Source organism: Mustela lutreola, chromosome 13 (assembly GCF_030435805.1).
Source record: "Mustela lutreola isolate mMusLut2 chromosome 13, mMusLut2.pri, whole genome shotgun sequence".
Classification (NCBI taxonomy): domain Eukaryota; kingdom Metazoa; phylum Chordata; class Mammalia; order Carnivora; family Mustelidae; genus Mustela; species Mustela lutreola.
In genome coordinates, this window is record NC_081302.1 from 64,465,836 (window position 1) to 64,492,045 (window position 26,210).

General features: G+C 45.2%; 2 pseudogenes; both read left to right on the forward strand.

Annotated features, from left to right (window-relative positions):
- LOC131814147 (mitochondrial ornithine transporter 1-like) lies at positions 1 to 26,032 on the forward strand (annotated as a pseudogene).
- Positions 1 to 26,210, forward strand: part of LOC131814146 (mitochondrial ornithine transporter 1-like) — a 395,300-nt pseudogene that overhangs the window by 364,095 nt on the left and 4,995 nt on the right.

The following is a 26,210-nucleotide window of genomic DNA, read 5'->3' on the forward strand; positions in this document are numbered from 1 at the left end:
CGCCTTCTTAAACCACACAATAATGTGAGTCAGTTGCTGACTTAATCTTGTTAGTTCCCATCACTGTTTATTTAGTATTTTAGTAATTCTCTTGAGTCCTTACTTGTGGGATTTGTTGCGTTTAAGTTTGACTTACCGGAGGGGGTTAAATTCACAGCGATGACACATAGTGGGATCTGTGCCTTTCTTATAAACTAAGAAATGTTGGCACCCCAAGAATTCAACCGACGGAGAAGCCACATGGGTTAGGCCCTGTGTGACTCTCCCCACTTGCCTCCATTTTTCCTTGAAAATGCAGGGTTCGGTGCTTGTTTTTTGCTTTTCTTTTTGGTCAGGTTGGAATACTCTGGAATTAAGTATTGCTCGGTAGGCACAGACCCAAAAGGCAATACTTGAGTCCTCTGACTACTTGTATGACCTTGGAAAAGCTCTTGCTTTGTGGCCTCAGTTTTCCATCTGGAAAAGGAAGAGATTGGATTAGGACCCTCATAGCCTTCTCTAGGTACAGAATGGCCACAACCTCGTCAACTATAGTTATTGATACTGCCTCTCCTGTCCTATCAATAACATAAAATGCATGTCTTGTCTGTTTCACTTAGTTGCTTTTTCAAGTCCAGTACTATGCTTTTGTGGTTGCTGGTTTTATAACTTTTTTTTCTTTTCTCTCTTTTTTTTTTTTTTTTGCAAAGAAGCAAGATTCTTGGTGTCTGATCATTCACAGCAGGCGTCAAGTGGTTAAAAAAGACTTCTTAGTGGATAAAATGATTTTCCACTGACGTTTAGGTCCACGTTGGCACTCATTAATAACCCAGCTGGCCCACCACCCTCCCAAGAGGTGGCCTGGTGGGAGCACAGAGGTCTTTAGCGTGATGAATAAAAATTCTTCTTTGGTATTGATGGATAAGTCACCTACTTAGTTTGAAAACCACACAGAATAGGTTGCTGAATTGGTTATCTTGATATTATGTGTTAATGAGCCACCTTTCCTTTTTTATAAAAATCTGTATTTTTAAAGTCCATTTCTCTGTGATAGTTGATTTTTGTCTTGACAGTTGAGGTGTAGACTCTAGTTTTCCCAAACTTTTTAAGCTCTAGCCCAAACATGCTGAAACTAGGAGAGAGGCCTGGTTATATGAATATTTTACTGGTGCCCCAGTGATTCTTATCAAACAAATTTAGGACACAGTGTTGCTTCTCAAAATGTGATTGGTGGCCAGTCATTATCAGCCTCATCTGGGAGTTTGTAGTAACTGGCAAGGTTTTTGGTCCCACCTGAGGCCTAGCACATCAGAATCTGTATTTTAACAAGGTTCCCAGGTGTTCTGTGTACATGGTTATGGTTGAGAAGGTCTGAAGAGGTCTTTGATGACCGTGACTAATGCTTGGTGCTGTACTCCGTAGTTCTAAGAACAGCTGTCCCTTGTGGCTATTTTGATTGCCTTTATATTATGATAATAATTCTATTATTCACCTTTGATATGGGGGACCTCCAGCTTAAGGGGCCCAAGGGCTCATCCTGCTGGTGGAAGATCAGGAATTGAGACCCACGCATATGTCACTTAGCAGAACGCCTAAGCCATTACTTTCCAGACCTACTGATTTGTGACTCCTGAGAGGGACTCAACTCAGGCTGCTGTCTGAATTTAGAACTGAGCTTAGTTTCCTGACAGTTCCACTTAGGCCTCTGAAAAACTAGTTTGTTATGGCTTGGGTGTCTGTGGTATTTGGCATTCACTTGTAAGATTTTCAGAAGGGTTGGTTGAAATGCTCCCTATGAGTGGCTAGAGCTCTGATAACTCACGGAAGGGTTTTGACTTGCGAGTTTTTCATGGGGAGATGGTGGGCGAGTGGAAGGCAGGCCAATTGCTAAGCTGCACTGATACCCTCACTGCCTTTTTCTTTCTTCCTTCCTTCCTTCCATTCTCTCTTTCTTTTTTTTTTTTTTCCTTTTTTTTTTTTTTGCAAATGGGAGAACTGATCTCCCAGCTCCCAGAGGTTGACGTCCCAGTAACCAGGCAGCAGTTCTAGAGAAAGGCTGCAGAGGCTTCACTGATGGTGAGCTCTGGTCTCCTTTCAGGGATATGAGACACCCGTCATAAGCTCCGGAGAGTTGCCTTCCACAGAGACCAGCAGAGGAGTGGGCCAACATGAAGTCCAGTCCTGCCATCCAAGCTGCCATTGACCTCACAGTGGGGGCTGCAGGTAATTCCAGGGGAAACCCATCCTCTAGTCTTGGAGTACCTGCTACAAGTGGGATCCAATGAACTCGTGGTGAAAATATTGCTTTCGTCACTCCCAGAAGGAACATGCTTTCTCCTTGGAGGAAATCCATGTAATGGAGGGAATCCATCTAATTGAAGAGTAATATCGTCTTCTAAAAATGGCAGAATGTAGAGCAGTTCCCTTACAATAAAACTCTGAGTGTGGGTGCAGGGTGGAAATGTCCTCAGTTCACAGCTGGAAAACCTCACAGCTCAGAGTTGAAGTCCTTTGTCCATTGTCACACAGCTAGCATGTGCAGGGGACGTGGGATTTCACTCTAAGCCTGGCAGTCTTCAGAGCCCTTGTAGTCCAGAATCCTACTATGCCGTCTGTCCAGGGAAGTCCTACTTACTGTCCTTATTGCTGCCAAGGCAAGAAAGGAGGACACTCTTTAGAAATGTCTTTGGTAACTGAGACTGATTGTTGATGGTTTCTAAAGCCCTAAAAAGAAAAGACAGGCCCTAGGATTTGGCAGGGAAGCGTGGGCTGGGCAGGGGCTGAGCCCAGGGCAGACTGAGGCCTCAAAAGGCACAGGTAAGTACTCCTGTGCAGCACTTGCAACCCACAGGCCCGTCTTTAGATATATCACCTTTACTCAGCCTGAGGGCGGTAATTGGAAGTGTGTCCCTGGTGACTTGGTTCTCTAGGTTCCTGTGTTATTTTAGCACCAGAGGAGTGCTGGGATGTTCCTATTTCCCAGATGAAAACCCTGGTTTACCCTTGCCCCTTACACTGATTCCCTCTTTTCTTTTTTTAAAGGTTTTATTTTTATTTATTTGACAGAGAGAAATCACAAGTAGATGGAGAGGCAGGTAGAGAGAGAGAGAGAGAGGGAAGCAGGCTCCCTGCTGAGCAGACAGCCCGATGCGGGACTCGATCCCAGGACCCTGAGATCATGACCTGAGCCGAAGGCAGTGGCTTAACCCACTGAGCCACCCAGGCACCCCCACTGATTCCCTCTTTTAAGAAGAAAATTTTTTTTTAATTAACATATAATGCATTATCAGCCCCAGGGGTACAGGTCTGTGAACTGCCAGGTTCTTACACTGACTCTTATAAGGGCCTCAGCTCCTGGGAGTGGAGAGGCCAGAGGGGTGAGTCGCCTGTTGTCCTCTTATCCAGTGGGACCTCCCGGGTCAACAGATCAGCTGCAGCCAAGGGCCACCCTCATCATCCCATCATTCCCTTAACTGTGAAAAAGAAGTTAGAGTTCAGAGAATAAAGTATTTTCTCCTGAACCAAAGGTCAATGGAGGTAGGCTAATTGAGAAAGGCTATAGACAGTGCATTACAGACTGATAAGAAGTACAGGCACCAGCTCCCAGTTTAGAGACCACAGGAGTGTCCTGGCCCAGGAGGAGGGGAAACTAAGAGTGGCCTAGGTGTCCATTGGCTTCTTGCCTGCTGAAGGCCTTGGGTCAGTCCCATACCAGCTGCATCTGGTAACCCCTGGCCCAACCAGTGGCCCCATGCACCACCCCCACCCCCAGGCCACATTGGGATGACCCTGACCATGGGAACGGTGGACCCATTTGCCTGCCTCTGGCACCCTCTTAACGGTCCTGCAAGTGCGCTGGGCTCAGTTTTTGTCTTTACTGTAGGGTGGTATTTAACCACAGGAGAGATTCTCAGCTTTTGGAATTAAATGTCTGTCAGTCAGTCTGCCAAAGACGTAGAATCTGTTGTGATCGAATTTTCTTTTTCCTGGAAAGGCATTTCTGTGTGGACAGGAATTTGGGTGCGACTTACGTGCTTTACAGTAAATTTTAAAGATACAGATAGCAGTTTTATTGTTGGGAGTCTGGTGTGTAAGGCATTGGGGCATGTTTTTCTAAAATATTACCATGTTTTGGGCCCATCTACATATGGCTTTTAATTCTCCTGATAAGTAGTTGGGATTTCTTCCTGCCCTGGTCTCAGAGGGTCACCTGTCACTGATGTAGCATGGCACTGCAGCATCTGACTTTGGGGGACAACAGGTTCCTTGGCAGGGGTCGGTGCCAGGTGGACCTGGCCGGTGAGGGGTGAGAGGTGAGGGACTCTGGCTGGCAGGGGAGGCTTGTGTTAGTGATCTGGGAACTTCTACTGGGACGCGCTTGGCATGCAAACGGGAAGCCATAGCCCCACTTTGGATGGGTGGCAGTCCCCCAGTGTGGAGCTAGGAGGGCCTGCAGAGACCTTTGGATCTGATGCTCACTGTATAGTGTAAAGGACACCCTGAGAGGCCGAGTGCGTTTGCCCGTGATTGTGCAGCTAGACGGTGTCCAGACAGGGCTAGGACGTTGGTTCCTCGGTTCCTTGACTGGTGCTGTTGTTGTCTTTGTTTTAAAACTCCATAATGGTGGCTCCGTAGCTCAGGGATTAGAGCACTGGTCTCGTAAAACTCCATAATGGGCAGCAGCCCTCCTGGGGGTGGAGGTTAATCTCAAGCCTCTGCTGCCAGCTGTCTGGATTGGGACATTGGGCCATCGTGGACTGAGGTGATCTGGGTGTAGAATACACATGTTCTTTTCCGTGTCCCTCCTTTTCTTTGAAATAGACCTCCTCCGTCCAGCAGGTTTTTGGTCCAGTTCATCTGCTGGAAAATGCTGGGAAGCTGGCACTGCCTGTCTGCTAGTGTAGGAGAAATTCCAGAAATTCCAAGGAGCTAGGATGGGGGAGGATTTGAAGAAGATAGGTCACTGTATAATGTTGAAGTGAGACAGTGTGTAGCTCAAAAGTTAAATTCCTTCATGAGGAACCTTGGTCTCCCTTTAAAATACAATGGAATCAATCTATTTATCTATCTTTCTTTCTTTCTTTTTTTTTTTTTTAAAGCAAAATACACTCTTTTTTTGACAACTATAACCCACCCCCTGCTTTGACTGGGTTGCTGTATGCCTTAACTAGCCTAGCTTCTCACTGTGACCTAGACCAGTGACGTTTATCCTCTCGTGCCAAAATTCATGATTCTCTTGGCCCTTTGGATGTCTTCTTTGGAAAAGTGTCTATTCAGTTCATCTGCCCATTTTTAAATCAGAATGTTTAGGTATTTGTTGTTATTGTTGTTGTTTGATGTTGACTTACAGAAGTTGCTTATATATTTTGAATATTAACCCCTGGTCAGATGCATCATCTGCAAATATCATCTCCTGATGCATCATTTGGAAATATCCCCTCCCATTCAGTAGGTTGTCTTTTTGTTTTGTTGATGGTTTCATTCACTCTGCAGAAGCGTTTTATTTTAGTGTAGTCCCAATAGTTTGCTTTTGTTTCCTTCACTTCAGGAGACCTATCTAGAAAAACGTTGCTAGGCCCGTGTCAGAAGTCTTACTGCCTATGTTTTCTTCAGTTTTATATTTGTTTTATGTTCCGTTTTATGTAGTTTTATGGTTTCAGATCTCAAATTTAGGACTTCAATCCATTCTGAGTTTATTTTTGTGGATGGTGGAAAGAATTTCCTTCTTTTGCATGTAACTGTCCAGTTTTCCCAATGCCATTTATAGAAGAGACTGTCTTTCCACCATTGCATATGGCTGCTGCTTCTGTTGTGGATTAATTGACCCTGTAATTGTGGGTTTATTTCTGTACTTTTTACTTATTTATTTTTAAAGCTTTTATTTATTTATTTGACAGAGATCACAAATAGGCAGGCAGGCAGAGAGAGAGGGAAGCAGACTCCCCGCTGAGCAGAGAGCCCAATGTGGGGCTTGATCCCAGGACCCTGGGATCATGACCTGAGCCAAAGGCAGAGGCTTAACCCACTGAGCAACCCAGGCATCCTTGAAACTTTTTTTTTTTTAAAGATTTTATTTATTTGACAGAGAGAGAGACCACAAGCAGGGGGAAGTGGCAGGCAGAGGGAGAGGCAGGCTCCCCACAGAACAGAAGAAGCCTGATATGGGACTCTCTCCCAGGACCCCGGGACCATAATCTGAGTTGAAGGCAATCACCCAACAAACTGAGACACCCAGGTGCTTAGTGTGAGTTTATTTCTGGGCCTCTATTCTGTTCTTTTGATCTATGTATCTCTTTCTGTGGCAGTACTGTACTGTTTTGATTACTACTGCTTTGTAGTGTTTGTTTATTTTTTTTTGGAAGGAAAAGGTTTAATATAAAGATTCAAGATTCACATCAATATTAATGATAAAGTTACCTTTCTCTTGATAAGAGCTCAAATTTTGCCTTTCTCGTTTTAACATTTCTTGCCATATTTTTCCTGTGTTTTTCTGTTACTTTCACCCCATCTCCTCCTGTCTATTGACGGATTCCCTTTCTCTCCCCAGTAGTTTACACTCGATCTTTGGCAAAAGCCCAAGAGATGATCCCCAGCAGTTTAGAAACTATACTTCTACATAAGCTACAATGACTAAATTCATTTTAACACACTCTTTAACTTTACCAACATCAAGGTAGTATCCGTAACCTTCTTTTCCTATATTCCCTAGGAGCACTGTTAGCTGTTCATCTTCCTGAGTAGAAATGTGGCATTTTATTTTCCTCATTTCTTTTTTTGATGTGGGAGAAAGATAATCTACATTGTGTGTATGTGTTTATAGTCACCCTAGAGTGCTAAAGTATATCCTCCAGTGATTCTTTCAAAGAGGGTATGCAAGAAACAAACTGTGAATTCTTTCATATCAAAAAATGTCTTTGTTTTACCTTCAAAATAAAATGCCACTTTGGCTGGATGTAGGATTCTAGGTTTAAACGTTTTTTCCTGTAGAAAAATTATGTTACTTCCCCATTTACTTCTAGCATCCAGTGTGTCCAGTAAGTCTGCTGTCAGTCTGATTCTTGTTCCTTTGTAGGTTCACACTCCTCTTTCTGGAAGACTTTATGATTTTTTTTAATCCTTGGAATTCCCAGATTTCTAGGAGTCTCTATTCATCAATCTTACTGAGTACTTGGTAAGCACTGACAGTCTCAAGACTTGAATTTTTCTTGGCACCTGGGTGGCTCAGTTGGTTAAGCAACTGCCTTTGGCTCAAGTCATGATCCTGGAGTCCTGGGATCCAGTCCCACACCCAGCTCCCTGCTCAGAGCGTGGTCTGCTCCTCCCTCTGGCCCTCCCCCCTCTCATGCATTCTCTCTCTCTCTCATAAATAAATAAAATCTTAGAAAAAAAGACTTGATTATTTCTTTAGCTCTGGGAAGTTTTCTTCCATTCTTAATTATTTCCTCTGCTCCATTCCCTTTATTATCTTTTCCGGGAATTCCTGTCAAATGGATATTGGAGCTTCTGGATCACTCCTCTATCTCTGGATCTTTCTTTATTATCTCTTTGGCCATTTGCATTGTAACCTTAGAACATTCTTCACGTCAGTCTTCTAGATCATTCCTTGTCTCTTCAAGTATGTCTCTTCTGCTATTCAGAGCATCTATGGAGTTCTTTACTTCCAAGACATCTGGATGATAATTTTTAATATTTCTAATCTCCTCTTTTATCTCTTTGAAGTTATTAGTCCACTTCTTCTAAAATTTTCTTATATTATCTGTTTCTTTAGGTGTTAGCACCTTTGTTTGCAGAATTTTGTGTGTTTTCCTTCAAACTATGGTGATTCCTGATGGGAGTCAGGTGATTCCTGATGGGAGTACTCAAAATTGTACATAAATGCCTATTCTGCTTACCAGAACTTATCTCTAGTGACTTTGAGGGAGAGGCCAAACACAAGGTTAGACAGACTGTCCCAATTCCTTGATTTATGAGCATATCTGTTTCCTCTTTATTCTGGAGTTTTTGTTCCATCCAGGGTTTCACCAATTTTCATCTGAGTCCCAAGCCACATAATTTTTGCAATTTCTTTAAGTCCATTGGAGGCCTCTCTTTTCTCAGTCTGGAAGGCAAGTCTTTACATGTTCTACTTCAGAGTCCTCTCCTTCGTCCCCCGATAAACCTATTTCCATTTCCGACCCTGATCTTTCTTCCTCCTCTGGCTCAGAATCTTCTACTTCTTTAGTTACAATAACCTCCAAGGCATCTTTGGTCATTTCCTCAACTCCATGCTTCATATTTACCACAGTATGGCATTGGAAGATGGAATCCTTTCCTCACATTATTCCAAAGCCACCTCTTCTCCCTTCTTCCGCGCCTTCAAGCCTCCTTCCTCCCTCCTCTTCTAACTCTGAGCCGTCTTCCTCTCGAGGGTTTGTTTTTCCTTCCAACTGAAGATCCTTCCTCCCGAGTCTCTAAGTTCTTCACCTCCTCTGGCTCAGCAACCTTTACCTCTTTAACAAATAGCTCAAGCCATCACCAGTTTCCTCCCCAGTTCCATGCTTTGAGTTTAGTAGTTTTATCTACTTTTTCTTGAATTTGTATCTTCCTTCTTTCTTTTTTCATTTTGTGGGAGTGTATCTTTCAGTACTTCTTTCATAAATGATCTCTGGCTGGTAAATTTGATGCGGCTTTACATATCTGAAAAGGTCCTTCACCACCCTTAAGGCCTAATTGCTCATTTAACTGGATATAGAATTTAAATTCAAAATCACTTTCCCTTAGAATGTTGAAGACATTAACTCCATTGCTTACTAATATTCAGTGTTGCTGATGAAAAGTCTGCTGCCAATGCAAGTCTTGCTCCTTCATCTTCTCTGGAGGTTTGTAGAATATTTGCTTTATTCTTTAAACTGAGAGGGATTTTTTTCCCATCTTTGCTTTGACCAGTTCGTCCTCTGCAATGTCTCTCTTCTCTCCTGTTACTTCTGTAGGATGCTCTGTCTCTGCGTCCATCAACTGTATTGCTTATGGCTTCTTCCCCACTTCCCATGACTTTGTGTTTTTGTGATCCATCATGGGGCAATTCCTTGTCTTGGTTTGTCTTGTATGCTTTAGCTTCATCTAATTTGCTAGTTACTTCTTTTCTTCTAAAAATAAAATTTTCAATATCCTCAACTATTTTAGAGTGTGCTTCTTCTGTTTTCTTAATCCTGTATTTTTTGTGACTATATCTTTTATTTGTTACTACTCCTTTTTGGTACGAGAATTCTTTGGATTTTTCATTCTAAAATTTCCTTCAGGTCCTATTTTAAAAAGGATTTTAAGTTATTTACTTGAAAAAGAGAGTGAGCACAAGTGTGAGTGCAAACAGTGGGGGGAGAGGCAAGAGGGGCAGAGAGACAGAGAGAGAAGCAGGCTCTCTGCTGAGGAGGGAGTCCGATGTGGGCTTGGATATCAGGACTCTGAGGTCATGACCTGAGCTGAAGGCAGATGCTTAACTGAGTCACCCAGGCCCCCCTCCTTCAGGTCATTTTGAAGATTGTCTTATCTTTTCAACCACTAAGTCCAGGTTTTCCATCAAGCCTTTAAACTTCCTCATGATAACTACTGACTTGTCTCTGCATTTTCAGTCTAATACGTGCGCCATCTTCTGGTCATTTTCTGTCAACCAAATTCTTTACCCATGGTGATATTTTCCTATTTCTTTGTGAAAGTCTAGTAATTCCTTCCTTCCTTCCTTCCTTTCTTTCTCTCAAGATTTTACTTTTAAGTAATCTTTTTTCCCCATGTAGGGCTCGAACTCACAACCCTGGGATCCAGAGTTGCATGCTCTTCTGACAGCCTACCAGGCATGCCCAGTTTGGCAATTACTGACTGTACACAAGACATTGTTGATATGTATTCAAAACAGAAGTATTTTATTTTTCTGAAGGGCATATTTGTTTTTTCATGCCCACTAAACTCTCCCAAACTAAAAAATCTTAAAAATATATATATATGTATCTATATACATCTATATATACATATCATCCATTAAGGTCTTCAACTACAAGGAAGTTATCTGCAGAGCAGTATTTGGTCTTCAGCACAGCTGTGTTTCAGTGCCTCAAAAAGGGATCTAGCCTGCGGACACATGTACCCACGCACGCATGTGCACGTGCGCACCAAAGACTTTGTAGTATATCTACAAATCTGGGATTGCAATACCTCCATCTTTGCTGTTCTCTCTCGAGATAGCTTTGGCTACTCAAGAACATTTGTGCTTCCATACAAATTTTAGGATTATTTGTCTGTTCTTTGAAAAATGCTGGTGGTATTTTGGTAGGGATTGCATTGAATCCATTGATTTGCTTTGGGTAACATGGACATTTTAACAATGTTTGTTCTTCCAATTCATAATCATGGTACAATGTTCCATTTGTGCTGTCTTCAGTCTCTTTCTCATTGCTGTATAAGATTGCAGAGAACAGGTTTTTTACCTCCTTGGTTAAGTTTATTCATAAGTCTTTTTGTTGTTGTTGTTGCAATTATAAGTAGGATTGTCTCTTCTTAATTTCGTTCTCTGCTACTTTGTAATTAGTGTAAAAGAAATGCAGCAGATTTTTGTATATTTTTGTATCCTACAAATTACTTCATTTATCTGTATTTATTTATTTGACAGAGAGAGACACGTGGCAAGAGAGAGAACACAGCAGGGGAATTGGAGGGGAGGAAGCAGGCTTCCCTGCAGAGCAGAGAGCTTGATATGGGTCTGGATCCCAGGACCCTGGGGTCATGACCTGAGCCGAAGGCAGATGCTTAATGACTGAGGCACCCAGGCACCCTCTTCATTTATCAGTTCTAATAGTTTTTGTTGTTGTTTGTAAAGTCTTCTTTTTGTGAAGTTCTTTTTTGTGAAGTTTTCTTTATTTAAAGTAGACTTCATGTCCACTGTGGTACACAATGAGGTGCTTGAATTCATGACCATGAGAGTTAAGACCTGAGCTGATATCAAGAGTTGGATGCTTAACCAGCTGAGCTACCCAGGTGCCCCTAAGGTTTTCTGTATGTACTATCATGTCCTGTGCAGATAGTGACAGCATAACTTCTTCCTTACCAATTTGAATGCCTTGTATTTCTCGTGTGATTGCTGTGGCTAGGACTTCTAGTACCATGTTAAATAAGTGGTGAATATGGACATCTCTGTCTTGTCTCTAATCATAGAGGGAGAACTGTCAGCTTTTCCCCATTGAGTGTGATGTTAGCTGTGGGTTTATTATGCTGGGGTGTGTTCCCTCTAAATCTGCTCTGCTGAAATCCATCCATTTCCTGGTGTACTTTGTCAAATGCTTCTCTGTATTTGAGATGTTTATGGCTTTTGTCCTATTGCTAATTGGTGCATTCCACTGATCAATTTCAAAATATTGAAACCACCCTTGCATCCCTGGCATAAAGCCTGCTTGATCTTGCTGAAGGATTTTTTTTTCCTGTACTGTTGAATGCCATTTGCAGTTATTTTATTGAGGGGGATTTTTGCAACTGTGTTCATCAGAGATGTTAGCTTGTAATTTTTTTTTTTTTTTTGTACTATCTTCGCTTTTGAGGTCAGAATAGTGCTGGCCTCCTAGAATGAATTTGGAAGTTTTCTATTTTTTTTTGGAATGGTGTTTGAAGGATAGGTATTAACTTTCCTTTGTGTTTGATAGAATTCACCTGTGAATCCATCTAGTCCAATTTTGTTTGTTGGGAGGTTTTTGTTTTGTTTGTTTTTTGATTACTGATTCAGTGTCATTACTAGTAATTGGTCTGTTCAAATTTTTCCTTTTCCTTTTTTTATTCTTTAGATTTTATCTATTTACTGAGCATAAGCAGGGGGATCAGCAGACAGAGGGAGAGGGAGAAGCAGTCTCCCCACTGAGCAGGGAGCCCAATGAGGGGCTCGACCCAAGACCCTGGGATCATGACCTGAGCTATCCGGCTGCCTCTCTGTTAATATTTTCTACTTGTGATTTCTTCTGCTCCATTCCCTTTATTATCTTTTCCTGGAATTCCTGTCAAATGGATATTGGAGCTTCTGGATCTCTCCTCTATCTCTGGATCTTTCTTTATTATCTCTTTTGATGTGGGAGAAAGATAATCTACATTGTGTGTATGTGTTTATAGTCACCCTAGATTGCTAAGGTATATCCTCCAGCAGGAGAAGGATATACTTTGGACTTTTGTGATGTCTGTTTTCTGTTATTTTTAAAAATCTTTTATGGTTTTTTGTCTTTCGTATGTCTGTTCTGATCTTATATCCTTCTATTTTTGGACTTTGCTTGTTCTTCTACATCTTTTCAGTATATGTAATTGAGATTTTTCTCATTTCTTAAGTCAGGCCTATATTGCTATAAATTTTCCTTCTAGAACTACTTTTGCTACATCTCCAAGACTTTGGGCCGTTGCGTTTTCGTTTTCATTTGTCTCCATGCATTTTTTTCATTTCCCCTTTGATTTCTTGGTTTACCCATTCCGTGTTTAGTACCATCTTATTTAAATTCCATGTATTTATGTTCTTTATGGCTTTTTTTTTTTAATCTTGTGATTGATTTCTAGTTTCATACTTTGTGGTAAAAAAAAGAAGCTTGATATGATTTCAGTCTTCTTATATTAAATGAGATTTATTTTGTGGCCTAACATGTGATATATTCTGGAGAACGTTCCATGTGCATTTGACATGAATGTGTATTCTGTTTCTGGGTGGAATGTTCTATATGTATCTGTTATGTTCATCTGGTCTAAAGTGTTGTTCAAAGCCACTGTTTTCCTTGTTAATTTTCTGTCTGGGTGACCTACTGATGTATACAGGGTATTAAAGTCCCCTACTGTAATTACTGTCAATTTATCCCTTTGTGTCTGTTAATCTATTTGTAACATCCTCTTGTTTTCTGGTTGGATTGATCCCTTTATCATTATGTAGTGCTCTTCTTTGTCTCCTGTTACAGTGTTCTACAGTCTGTGTTATGTAAGTATTGCCACTGCAGCTTCTTTTTTTTCCCTTTGCATGTTAAATGTTTTTCCAGCCCTTCATTTTCAGTGTATGTGAGTTTAGGTCTGAAGGGAGTCTCTTGTAGGCAGCATATAGATAGGTTTTGCTTTTTCTTTCTTTCTTTTTTCTTTTTTAACCCAGTCACTCTGACCTTTCTTTTTCCCTTTCCTTTCCTTCCTTCCCTCCTTTCTCTTTCTCTCTCTCTCTTTTTTCTCTTTCTCTTTTTTTCTTACTTTCTCTTTCTCTTTCTCTTCTTTCTATCTGTCTTGTAAATGCCATGTTCAATGTGGGGCTTGAACTCATGAGCCCTATATCAAGGGTTGCATTTTCTACTGACGGAGCCCCCCATCCCTTTATCTTTTGATTGGAGCATTTCATCCATCTTGGGCCTTTTACGATTGGAACATTTTGAAAATGATATGCCTCCCTGTGCAGTTAAACAGAACACTTATCAAGTGCCTCCTTTGAGTTTGAGGTCCTCCATTTTTGCATGGGTGGACAAGGTGGTCCTGGAGCTTCTGGAGAAGGGTCTGCTGCTTGGTCATCCCCATTTTCACCACCGACGCCATCCCTGCCAGCTTAGATTTCCTTACCACCTTGTTATTTGCTGACTCAACTATTTCAAGCATAGAAAACCCACAACACTGGCCCTGGTAAAGTATAGAGTGCACCATGGTCTGAACCCCTCTCCTGCAGGGCCTTTTGGGACACCCAGGAAAGAATGCAGAACTATTTCCATTTTTCAGTCAAGGAGAATGAGATGATCAGAGGTCTATGCTTTGAGCAAGTGGAGAAATCCTCCTCTAAGTTATTCATAGCTTCTGGGATACTTGGTGGGTATCTGAGGACCGGCAAGGGCTCAGTGGCTGGTGCAGGTGTTCCAAATCGTCATCACGCACTTAAGGGGGGCCTGGACAGTATCGTTTGTGGTAAATTACATGGGAGTTCCAGTTAATATTGCAGCACTCTGAATGAAGTGGTTTATTCAGTTTATCTGCGTCTAGGTTACCTAAATTATGTACCCTCTTTAAAAATGCTGACATTCACCTCTTCTTTTGGAATAATTATTTTTATACAATTAGGGTCCTATTTTATTCCTAGAAGTACCTGAGAGAGAATAACTACAATTGTAGTAGCATCTTATTGAATAATGTTCTACTAATTCAGAACTGAAGATAATTTGGCAAGACAGGGTGGAAATGGATCATTACTCTCCTAGAAGAATGTAGGGATAGGATCCCAGATATACTTGCAGTTGCTTAAAAGAAGAGCTCACAGTTTTCAGACTCCTTGAACATGTTTATCTGCCAGTAATTCGTGGGAGTTATTCAAAACAGCCCCTCTCCTGTCTCTACTTTGCACAATTCAGTCAGAGTAACTATGTAATGTCAGTTATGAAATCACATAAAATTACATAAAGTATTTATGTAAGCCTTCTCTTCAATTTTTTAAAAAAAGGTCTTGTGGTGGGGGAAGGTCTGTAAGCAGACCCCATGCGGAGCACTGAGCCCAATGCTGGGCTTAGTCTTACAACCCGGAGATCAGGACCTGAGCCCAAATCAAGAGTCTGATACTTGACTGACTGAGCCATCCAGGGGCCCCAGCCTTCTTTTCAATTTTGATGACGCTTTAAAAACCTAATCCAGGGGCACCTGAGTGGCTCAGTGGATTAAGCCTCTGCTTTTGGCTCAGGTCATGGTATCAGGGCCCTGGGATCGAGTCCCGCATCGGGCTCTCTGCTCAGCGGGGAACCTGCTTCTCCCTCTTTCTCTCTGCCTGCCTCTCTGCCTACTTGTAATCTCTCTCTGTCAAATAAATAAATACAATCTCTTATACATACATACATACATACATACATACCTAATCCAATAGTTAGGTTTCCTGACACAAACAGTGGACATCTGAGATGCAGGGATCTCTGAGGCCCAGGAAAGGTAGAAGCATTAATGAGGGGCATTTTTCAAATGCTGACCTAGGCCAGGGTCCGGGCTTAAGACAGGATGGCGTGGCTAGAGTTCATTCTTTTCCTTACCTTCAGACTTTTTTATTGAGGTCCTCTACAGCAATTTAGATTTTGCTGTTTTCTAAACTCTTACAATATAAAAGTGTAAAAATACATGATTGATGCTAAGCACGGTAGGATTCAGTGCATTCTCCCTTCGAATACGAATCATTAGTTGGTAGAATCCAGATGAAGATTTTCCGTGTGGTCCAATTTTAGCTCATTAGGGATTAGCCAGACTCTCTATCATCTTTCTCTGTTGCCTCTTTCCCTGTTTTTCTGATAGTCATCTGTGCTGCTGGGATTAGGCAGAGAGAGGTGAGTCCCTCCTGCCGGACTTCTCCTCCCTCCCTTGCTACGACTGCACGCAGCAGAGGGACTGTTCTTCATGAGCCGTTCCCGCAGCAGCTGTTATCTTCAGCCTTCTTGTCCATTTTTATGTAATCCTCGTGCAAACTGGATGGGGAGCCAAGGCTCCGAAGCTACTATCACTGGTCCAGACTCTCACAGCAGAGCCGGCCTTCGGGACCAAGTCCATCTGACCCCATTGCTGACCCCTCCGCACACACGCCACCCCTGTGCGCCCTGCGGTCTTGACTGTTGAACACGTGTCTGTCTCTCCCACCGAGGGTGGGTTCCTTCAGAGCTGGAGCTGGGTGCCGGGCACAGTGGGGACCCTTTGTTGTTAACTGAACTGGGCTTGGAGGTTTCGTTGCCGGTGGGGGGGGGTGGTGGGCAGAGAGGTTGGAGTGAACTGTGACAGAAGAAAGCCCTGGGGTAGGGTGCTTCTCTCTCTCTAAATTTCTGTGGGTGTTTGCGGCTGCATTCCAAAACAAGACGGGCGCTGGAGGAGACTTTTGTCCTGGTTTTAGGGGGCACAGCCTGTGTACTGACCAGGCAGCCCTTTGACACCTTGAAAGTGAAGATGCAGACATTCCCTGACCTGTACTGGGGCCTCACCGACTGCTGCCTGAAGACTTACTCCCAGGTGGGCTTCCGCGGCTTCTACCAGGGGACCAGCCCAGCGCTGATCGCCAACATTGCCGAGAACTCGGTCCTCTTCATGTGCTACGGCTTCTGCCAACAGGTGGTGCGGAAGGTGGTTGGATTGGAGAAGCAGGCCAGGCTGAGGTGAGTTGTGGGCACTAACACATTCTTCCTTTGTTTAGAAAGACAATGTTGTTGCTCAGTCAAAATTTTTATGATACCTTATGGGAAGAGTGTTTCTTTTTTTTAAAATAACCACATTGTTTCTGATTGTGAAGTTGTCATGTAAAACTTGCGGAAGGCTGGTCAGTAATGCACCGTGAATAAGGAGGTGCCCTTACGTGCTGCTGTTCTTCAGGAAGATGCTTTTCAGATGCCCTGGTGGTACTGCTTCTCTTGTGGGCACCAGGGCTGGATGGGAGCCACAGGTGCAACTTGTGAGCCGAGCTTTGGGTTCCCCTTCATCAGAGTGAAGAGGACTGGAAGAAGCTGCCTGAGCCAGACAGGCTGGAGAGCAACTTGGAATTTTAGGAGGAGCTGGAAGCATCTGTGAAGATGCGGATGGACTGACTCTTTGGCCAAGTCTGCCCAAACATCGGACTTCAGCTTGTGCTGTGTCCTCCCTTGCATATTTATTGACACAGAGACCATAGAGGATTCAGGAACCACCAGGATGTATAGCCCTCCCTTTTTTGAACATTGATTTATTTTAAATCATTGAAACTTGTATCAGGTTCATGGTTGGGCAGATAGCCATATGGGTTGTTTCCGTAGGAACTGGAAACCCATTTGCACCTCCGGTCCCACCCGACTGTAGGCCCCTTCTGTACAGAAGTGTTCTCTGGATACGCCTAGTGACCTCAAAGATGTGCCCTTTTGTTCGCAGGAGTTTTGTCTTCATGGATGGAACGTGTTTTTTAAAAGCTTCGTTCTGGGTGGAATGACCCAGGGAGATAGCATCTATAGAGGGCTGTGCATGGATTCCAGGACCTTCCAGCACAGAAGGGGTCATGAAGAGGAGGAGGAAGTAAATAAATAAGCAGGAGAGAAACCAGGAGAGTGTGGGATCTCATGCTAGAGACTGACAGAAAGAACACTGTAGCGACTGTCACTCTTCCTGCTAGAGGGGGACACTTTCTCTGGGACAAGATGGGACATTTAGGTCCCCTGCGACATTCCCAGAGGAGGATGCCTTATGGAGAAGTTGGAGGTAGGAAGCAGCCACATGAGGTCCTGGAGGAAGTCCTACAGCCAAGAAGCCATTCTGTTTCATGTGGTCTCACCCCGTACCCTCCTCTCCGGTCCTGGTGAGGCAGGAGGGAGCTGCGTCTTCATCGCACACAACAGTGTTTGCTTATTACCTGGCAGGGAATGGCCACCTTAGAGTTGATGGAGCTGGGGCACCCACACCTGTCCTATTTTGTTCATCACTCCTCATGATCCTAGGAGAGCAGCAGAGCTCTCCCTGCTGTTTTTTTTAAAGATGGGGACTCCAACTTGCAGATACTGGCTTAGGATCCTATTACTTGAGCTCATAACTGAGCACAGGACCCAGAGCTGTGTCTTCCGAGTCCCTGTCCAGAACTCTTGCCGTAAGACCAGAGTCGGGACTCTAGACTGTGGTAGGGGTCAGTTCTAGAAGAAGACCTAGTCAGTAGAGGCAATGAAAGGAAAGCACTGCTTGGAAGAGCCTGCCGTGAATTTCAGCAATGATACCGTAAATATTTGCATGTCCTTGGCTTGAATGCCACCCCGAGTAGAGTTCTCCTCTGACCTTTGTCCACATGGGGTCCTAACACAGCAGGAGGGTTCAGTACATGTTTGTTGAATGGGAGATAAGCAGCCGATTCTTACCAAATTCCATCCTGTGCCTGCTGCGGTTTCAGTTCTGGGTCTAACGCCTCTCCTGCAGGTGCAGCCTGGGGCCCCGTGTGCCTCACTGGGCGCCCAGGTAGGGGAGAGGACTCAAAGTCCACTGCAGGTGTGCTTTGGCCTTGCTGTTGCACTAGAACAGCGTGCTCATACTCAGGCCCCCGACTCTTAGGCTGAAGGGCTTTCACACCGATCGATGCCATCTTTGTTCCCGCAAACCTGGCCGTTCTGGCTGCTGGTCAGCAAATTGATGAAGGGTGCCCGAGGGAAACGAAGCCTGGATCTGCAGGCTGGCTGAAGGACTGCAGAAGCCACTAGAAGCTTTGATCTGGACAGTCCACTGAGTAGGTGTAAACCATGTTGGACAGTTTCCATTCGCTAGAAGCTGAGCACCAGCAGAGTTGCATGTCGCTGGGTAATGGCCTCATACCCGATTCTCTGAAATGAGAAGCAAGTCTGGACGCAAGCAGGGTCTCCCTCCTTGAAGAAAGCCTCGCTCCCCACCAACTCTTCTGGGAACAGACAGGCTTGGGCCCCGACCTCTGTCTGCCCATGGCCCCGATGCCAGGTCACCCGGGAACAGAAGGTTGGGGCTGAGATTGGAGGCGGCCCTTGATTTTCTCTTCCTGTCTGACGTCCCTTTGTGTGAATGTTTAACGGAACCCCAGACAGTCGCATGTGCTCGGTCTGTTAGGCTTTTGCTCACGGTTTGGGGAAAGCTTGGGAGGGGATATCCGTAGCCTGGGAGGGGGTTGCCTCATGGGGGTGTGGCGTCCTGGTGGTTAGGTGACGCAGGCTGCCGGCTTGACAGGTGAGAGTCAGGGAGCCAGTCGTCCTGTGAGCAGCTCACTCTTCCTGCCCAGTCCCGGGTGCCAGCAGAGCTCTTGTGACCGAACACTCCCGGGCTGAAAGGGATCTTATTTTCTGAACCTTGGGAACGCTCAAGAGAATTCCTGACAGTTAATTTCTCAGACTTTTCCCCGTACTTTTGAACTCTGATGGGACCTCGCTTTCACAGCCCTGTGGTGACTGTGGCTGGTGGTACCAGACCCTCCTGTGGTGAAATGAATGCTTGTGTTCCGTGCATTTGCTTCTCCGTTTAGATTCCCGGTGTAGCCATTTTACCTCCAGCCCTGGAGCTTGCTGACCCCTCCTTCACCCCCTCCTCCCCCGTCCTCGCTCCTGCTGCCCTCTGGGGCTGAGGTCAGGGGGTCGTCAGCGGAACTGGGAAATCTTTTTTGCAATGAGCAGCTTTTTGGTTAAAGATTTATTCTGGGCTTTCATCTGCAACAGTAACGTTGTACATGGGGTTGTTCCAGGTTGGATTTGGGGCATGCAGGGATGGCCCCAGAACCTCGCTTTATGGAGCTTAGTGGCAGATACGCCGAAGTATCGTGATGGTGTGTCTTTGGGGTAGTGGGAGTTTGGGTAATTTTTTTACTCCCTCTTTTTTTTTTGTTTGTTTTTGGGTTTTTTGTTTGTTTGTTTTATATATCACTGTGTCTTAGTTGTGGCTGCTGTAACAAAATACCGTCAACTGGATGGCTTAAACAAACATTTGTTTCTCTCAGTTTTGAAAACTGGAAAGCCCAAGATCATGGTGCTGGTTGATTGGGTGTCTGGTGAGGGCCTATTTCCTGGATTACAGAGGGACACCTTCTTGCTGTGTCCTCAAAGGGTGGATAGAGAGAGCGGTGGCCTCTTATAAGGACACTGATTGCATCATGGGGGGTTCTACCCTCACGACCTCACTAAACCTAAGCACCTCCCAGAGGCCCCCTCCGAATACGTCACCTTGGGGGATTATGGCTTCTGCATAGAGCCTTAGGGGTGGGGGATATATTCCGTGCGTGTCGCCATGACTATGACTAATAAAAGGAGCTGGATCTTGCAGTCAGGCAGACCCAGGTCTGAATCCTAGCATTGCCACATGGTAGTGGTGTGACTTCAGATACATTAGGTATTCTATGCACAGTTTTTCCACATGAAATTTGGGGTGTCGGTATCGGTGTTGGCCTCCCATTGCTGGGGTCCTTAGATGAAACCGCATGTGCGAGTTCCCAGTGGGCACTCGGCAAAGGGTTCCTCTCCTTTGATCCTTGCTCTCCCTTACAGCCGAATGCTTTGAGTGGGGAGTGCTGAATGAATGAATGACCGGACTCCCGTGCTGGTTTCCTTCCAGTGATCTGCAGAACGCAGCCGCGGGTTCCTTTGCCTCTGCCTTTGTGGCCCTGGTGCTCTGTCCCACTGAGCTCGTCAAGTGCCGGCTGCAGACCATGTATGAGATGGAGTCGTCAGGGAAGATCGCCAGAAGCCACAAGTAAGCGCTGTTCGGGCACAAACGCTGGGTCTCTCGTTGCCTTGGTGCATTGAGTATATGTCAGTTTTATATTCTACTAAAACTCAGTGGCAGAGAAAGAGATTTATCTACTCTAAAATACTGTGTTTTTAGAACTCTTTCCCCTACCAGTCAGAGGGGGACTTCCTAAATGAACTTTCAGAGGGCCGGACCCACTCCTGCTCCCACAACGGAGCTCTGTCTGCAGAAGTTTCTCACCTGGGACGTGGAGAGGCCGAGAGCTCCTCTCACTCTTGGCTCATTGAGTGCATGAGGCAGCGTCCCCGGCTGTGTTGGAGGCACTCAGCAGACAGCTTTGAAACCGTGTCTGAGAGCTGAGCCTTCAGAAATGCCAACTTGGGTTCCAAGATGAATATTTGGTGCCCGTTCCCAGGTTTCACGTGAGTGGATCAGCCCAGATTCCAGGGTCACTCTCTTACCTACCCCCCCCCACCCTTCTCGTGTACCCACAGAGAGCCTGGCTTCTGAACACTCCTCAGAGCTCTTCGGAGCTACTCTGCAGCCATCAGAATGCTCTCCCCTCAGTCCTGCAAACAGATTCTAGTTACATGAGTATGTGTCATACACAGTGTGACTTATTGTCTTTATTAATCTCAACATCTGCTTATTTATCTTGACATCTGGCTGACTAAAGCTCTTTGTCACTGTGCTTGACTCAGTGTGTAAATCTGACCGGAAAAATCAGAGTAATTGACCATTTACACAAGTAGTCTCCTCCCAGGGTGGGTGGGGTTTCTGATCGAGTTCTATATCCTGCACCCTGGGGATTCTTTATAACCAGTTTGAAGCTACTATTTCTAGCCTAGAGGTCCAAAAGCATAAGTCTTTGAAACTTTTTATTGAAATCTGCTGTACACCCAGAAATCATAAGTGGGGGTTCTCATAGTCACTAAACATACACTTTCATAACCAATGCCCAGATTCAGAGGTAGAACAGGAACAGAACCCAGAAAGTTGCTCTCATGTCCCTTAGGAGTAGTTTAAGGTTTTTTTTTTTTTTTTCCATTTAATTTTTTTTATTAAATTCAGTTTAGTTAACATATAATGTATTATTAGTTCCAGGGTAGGATTTAGTGATTCATCACTTAAATACAACACCCAGTGCTCGTGACATCAAGCATCCTCCTTAATGCCCGTCACCAATTACCCCACCCCCCACCTCTCCTCCAGCAACCTTCAGTTGGTTTCCTAAGGTTTTTTTTTTTTTTTAAGATGTTATGCACAGACAGAATAAGTAGGCAGCAAGGCAGGCAGAGACAGAGAGGGGCTCGATCCCAGCACCCTGGGATCATGACCTGAGCCGAAGTCAGAGGCTTTAACCCACTGAGCCACCCAGGCACCTCTTCCTAAGGTAGTTTTAAGGAAAGTAATTGTTGGCTCCCAAAACTTAAGCGAATGGACACCTTGCACAAAGGTAAGTATCGGTTGACAATATTTTAGGTGTGGCTATATACTCCTGGCCTACACAGGGTATATGGTACCTTGGGGTTAAGACTTGGTTCAGAAAGCATGCCAGTCACGTTGAGTTGGATCACTGTGTTACATTCCCATTATAGAATGCGAGCTGAGTTGTAGGAAGGACCTAGATAATGAGTGATGCCTGATGAAGCCTTCTGAAATGCTTTCGATCACCGGGGGGTTTGATTTTTCACTGGTCCAAGCGAGGTCACATGCTGAGAGCACTGTGAAGAGCAAGGGGTTTCCTAATACACACCAAAGATGTGGTTTCTGCTGCTGTTTTCCTGACAGATAAGGCCTGCCATGGTGCATACCATCAGGAAGAGGGGTCTAGACAGAAAGGATCCTGCATTACTGCTGCTCCAGGGCTCTGATCAGCCTGAAAGAGAAGTTCATGCCTACTTACTTTCTAAGAACTAAATCCTCAGTGCTTCTTGCCCTGTAGAGTTTCTAAGAATTTCCGTTGTCTTGCCTTCAAGTAACATCTACTCCCTTACTCGTTCACTGCACTAACACAAAGCGAAAAGACCGTAAGCACTTGAACAGATTCCTTCTATACCCACCCGTTCGAAAGAAAGGTAGAGGAGGGTAGGCACAGAAGGAGGTAGAGGTGTGAGCGAATACGAGGGCATTTTATTCTTGCTGAGCTTGTACAGCTCCTTATTGTAATTTCTCTTATTCATTGTTGGACAAAAGTGGGTATTGGCTCTTTTACATCTTGGATAATATCCAAAATGTATGAATACAGTTTTTTTTTTCAATGAACAAAAAGTGAATTTGTTTATTGAGGGCAAGAGGATGCAAGCAATATAAAAATCGGAACTTGTCTGGCTTTCCCTGACTTTTCTTTCTCCACCTGTCAAATGGGGGTTGGATTTTATTTGTACGTGTTCTGAGGGTCCCGATCTGCTCCTGGAATCCTTTATACAGGGGGAAGCTGTGGGGCAGATTCCTGAAGACCACCTCCACCGACCACCCTTGGGGAGAACAGTCATCAGGCAGGAGTGTTGGCTCGGTAGCACCTACTTCTTTTCCCTTGTTTCTTGTGTACCATGAAATAGACCTTGCCTGCGATGGTGAGCCTTGCAACTAGCAAAAAGCAGCTCTAGGAACCTGCCCTGCCATGGTGGCACTGGTCCAGGTCCTTCATTGTTTTGTCCACACTCAGAGGAGGTCTTTCTGATTTTCCAGAAGTCCAGTGTACTCCTTCTCCAGGAGTGTTCTCAGGGCTGCTTTTGCTGAGTGGCACACTTGGAAAATGTGAACATGGTTCCATTTGAGACGGGGTTCTGGCGTGGTCTGCTGAAGTCTTGGCCGGAGGCACGGTGGCCACACAGCTCTCTATGAATACACACTTTAATGATATTTCCTAGCTGTTGGGTAGTTCAAGTGAGAACCGCTGTCCTAAAATAAAAGGATCTGTGCTTCTCTGAGATTTCCTCCCTGCAGACGCCTCATTTTCAGAATTTGGGTCCCTGGGTTTCTAGAATCAGCCATTCCCTGCCTGCTCAGGGTTGAGCCAGGCCTGCCACTGGATGGAAGTGCCAGCCTCATCCCCAGCCCCCCATTTCCCTGGCCCTAAGCACAGCTCCCTGTCTCCCTGCAGCACAGTCTGGTCCGTGGTGAAGAGCGTCCTCAGGAAGGACGGCCCCTTGGGCTTCTACCACGGCCTCTCCAGCACCTTACCCGAGAGGTGCCCAGCTATTTCCTCTTCTTTGGCGGCTACAAGCTGAGCAGGTCGTTTTTTGCATCAGGGAGATCGAAGGATGAGCTAGGTAAGCATTTGGCTGGGCTGGGCCGGGCCGCGCCCCAGAGTGGCCTGCTTGTTGCAGAGGCTGTGGGGGTCTGCTAGGCACGGAGGTTTCTGGAGGCTTGGAAAGGACCTTGGCACCTTCCTCTGGGTGAACTCATGTCCTTGCCACGGTGGTGAAGCTGTGCATCCCAGACTTCTTTACTGGAGTAACATTTTAGGGGAGAATATAGAAATTACTTTCCTGTGGGAAATCACCTATAAAGCATTTTGCAATAAGCATAAAACTTGGTAACAAATCTTGAGTGTGTTTCCAGAGGACTGAAAAGTGTCATTCTTTCTAGCTTGTCCTGTGTACCTGCTTGTCGCAATCACGTCAATGTTGGCTTGCAGGAATGATTACTTGTTTCTTCTCAAACACATCACTTCAGTGTTTCAGGCTTATTCTGGGGTTAGGCATGCTCCGAGGCTTAACTATCGTGTTTAATAAGACAACTTTGGCTTTCATGGTAAAGGAAGAATCAGGGCTGTGGGGCATTAACATAATGAAATACTGCAGACTGAGAGGGTTGGAAAAAACGTGACCTGTGTTTCAGTGGCCACTGTTCTCATTCCTATGGGGTGGGGGGTGGGTTACCCTGTTGCTGGGGGCCTGTTGGTTCTGTGTGGGCCAGTCCTTCGGAGGGCAGGCCAGGAGGGCCACAGCGCCACAGTGACCAGCACTGATATGGTCCTGTGATGAGGGGCAGACCCAGAGTGCCACATGGGACCTTGTGTCCTCTGAGCAGAGAGCCCAAAGGGGGCTCGATCCCTGAGATCAGGACCTGAGCTGAAGGCAGATGCCTTACTGACTGAGCCACAGGTGCCCGAAATATCAGCATTTTTATTTGCATCTACCTGCACCCACTACCACCTTGACCTCTGGAAATGCTGTCCTTGAGACAAAAATGCTGTTGGCTGCTTTCCTCCTCCAGGCCCTGTCCCTTTGATGTTAAGCGGTGGAGTTGGTGGGATCTGCCTCTGGCTTGCTGTATACCCAGTGGATTGTGTCAAATCCAGAATTCAAGTTCTTTCCATGTCTGGAAAACAGGCAGGATTTATCGGAACCTTTATAAGCATTGTGAAAAATGAAGGTGAGTCTGCTCATTGCAGAAATGGAGTGGGTATGTCTAGACCGGTCCTTTCACTGTAACCCTCGGGGAGGTTGATCACGTGTGTGTGGTTGCTCTCTTCCCCTGCCCCCTGTCCTTCTTCTAGCGCCCCTGCCTTAGCTTGCTTCCATTCTCAAGAACGTTTGCTGTCCTTGTTCCTCGCTTCTGGGCCAGGATTCTTTGTTCTAAATAGCCCGGAGGGAACTTTAAAACTCCAGATTGTGCCTAAGGGGACAAATGCTTGGAAGTCAGCACCCCTTGTTCTATAGAGTATAGACAGTATCAGAAAAGGATCTCTAACAGAACCACTAAAGGATTTAAAAGAACGTGCTGCAAGTCCGTAATGCTCAGACTTCCTGAAGGTGATTGGCTCTGAATTTTGAGAGTTAACGTAGGAGTATCAAGATTTTCTAGGAGATGTTTGTATAATGCCCGAATCGTGCCTCTGGTGAGCCAGAGACTTGTCCTTTCAGCATCCGCTCTATATCTTTCACCTCAGGATGTGAACTTCTCGGGCTTGATTTTCCGAGAGAGCCGTCACAGGGTGTGGAAACGGTTCAGTTCATACTCCAGAGTTGCATAAAGCCTCATAGTTACGCAGAGCCCTTACGCCTCCCTCATCCACTTGGATCTTCATAACAGTCTGGGCAGTGCCAGCTGTGGACACGGGACTGTGCTTTTGGCCCGGTGTCTTGCGGTCCTTGTCCTCCCGAGTGACTCTGTGAGGCTGCTGCCCTCCTGTGTTCTGGGGCTGCTTCTCTCTGCCCAGGTGAGGCCTCGCGCCGCCCGGTCCATGTACCAGGAGCGAGTCCAGGACTCGTGTGTGGTACCTGAGCATCGCCAAGATTTGCTGGAACACTGGATGCCTGGCCTCGTTGCCGTGAGCCTCCATCCTTCCCGTTCGTCCAGGGACACCTGGACAGAAGCCCTTCCGTCCCTTGTCGGTATTCAGTGTGTTGTCTGGATCTGTCGGTGTCCAGCCCTGGGCTCTGTGGCTTTACAGGGTCTCTCTGAGAAGGGGCGTCTCAGTCTTTGATCACTTCTTGTCTTCTAGGAATAACGGCCTTATATTCTGGACTGAAACCCACAATGATCCGAGCGTTCCCTGCCAATGGGGCGCTCTTTCTGGCCTACAAATACAGCAGGAAGCTGATGATGAGCCAGTTCGAAGCCTACTGAAGTGTCCTGGCGAAACGAGGTCCAAGTATAGGCACGTGACCACGACAGTTCATCTTAGGGTTTCACGGAGTACAAGACCAATGGGGAATTATTTTGGTTTCATAGGCATTCTGTTTTGGTCTTCCCTTATACTCTAAATCTTAAACTTTGTGAAAAGGGCCTCCATTTTATCCTATTAATTTCTGCCCATAATCGTACTGAAATTGAACTCAGTTGCTGCTCTTGTCCTTGGTGGGACATTTAGGGTGAGCCGCCAGCCCTACACAGGATCTGAAAGGCTAAATATAGTTCTTTCGGGATTTTGCATAAACCTGTGCGTGTCCGTGCAGCTTGGATGGTTACATGTTAGAAGGCATCATTTGGTTCCATGTTTAATTTTCAGATCTCACCAGAAAAACTCTGAGGTAACCATGTTTCATGAAGATGACTATGAGTGATTCCTTACTCTAGATGTAGGCTCTCATTTAGAACCTTAGTACATGCACTGT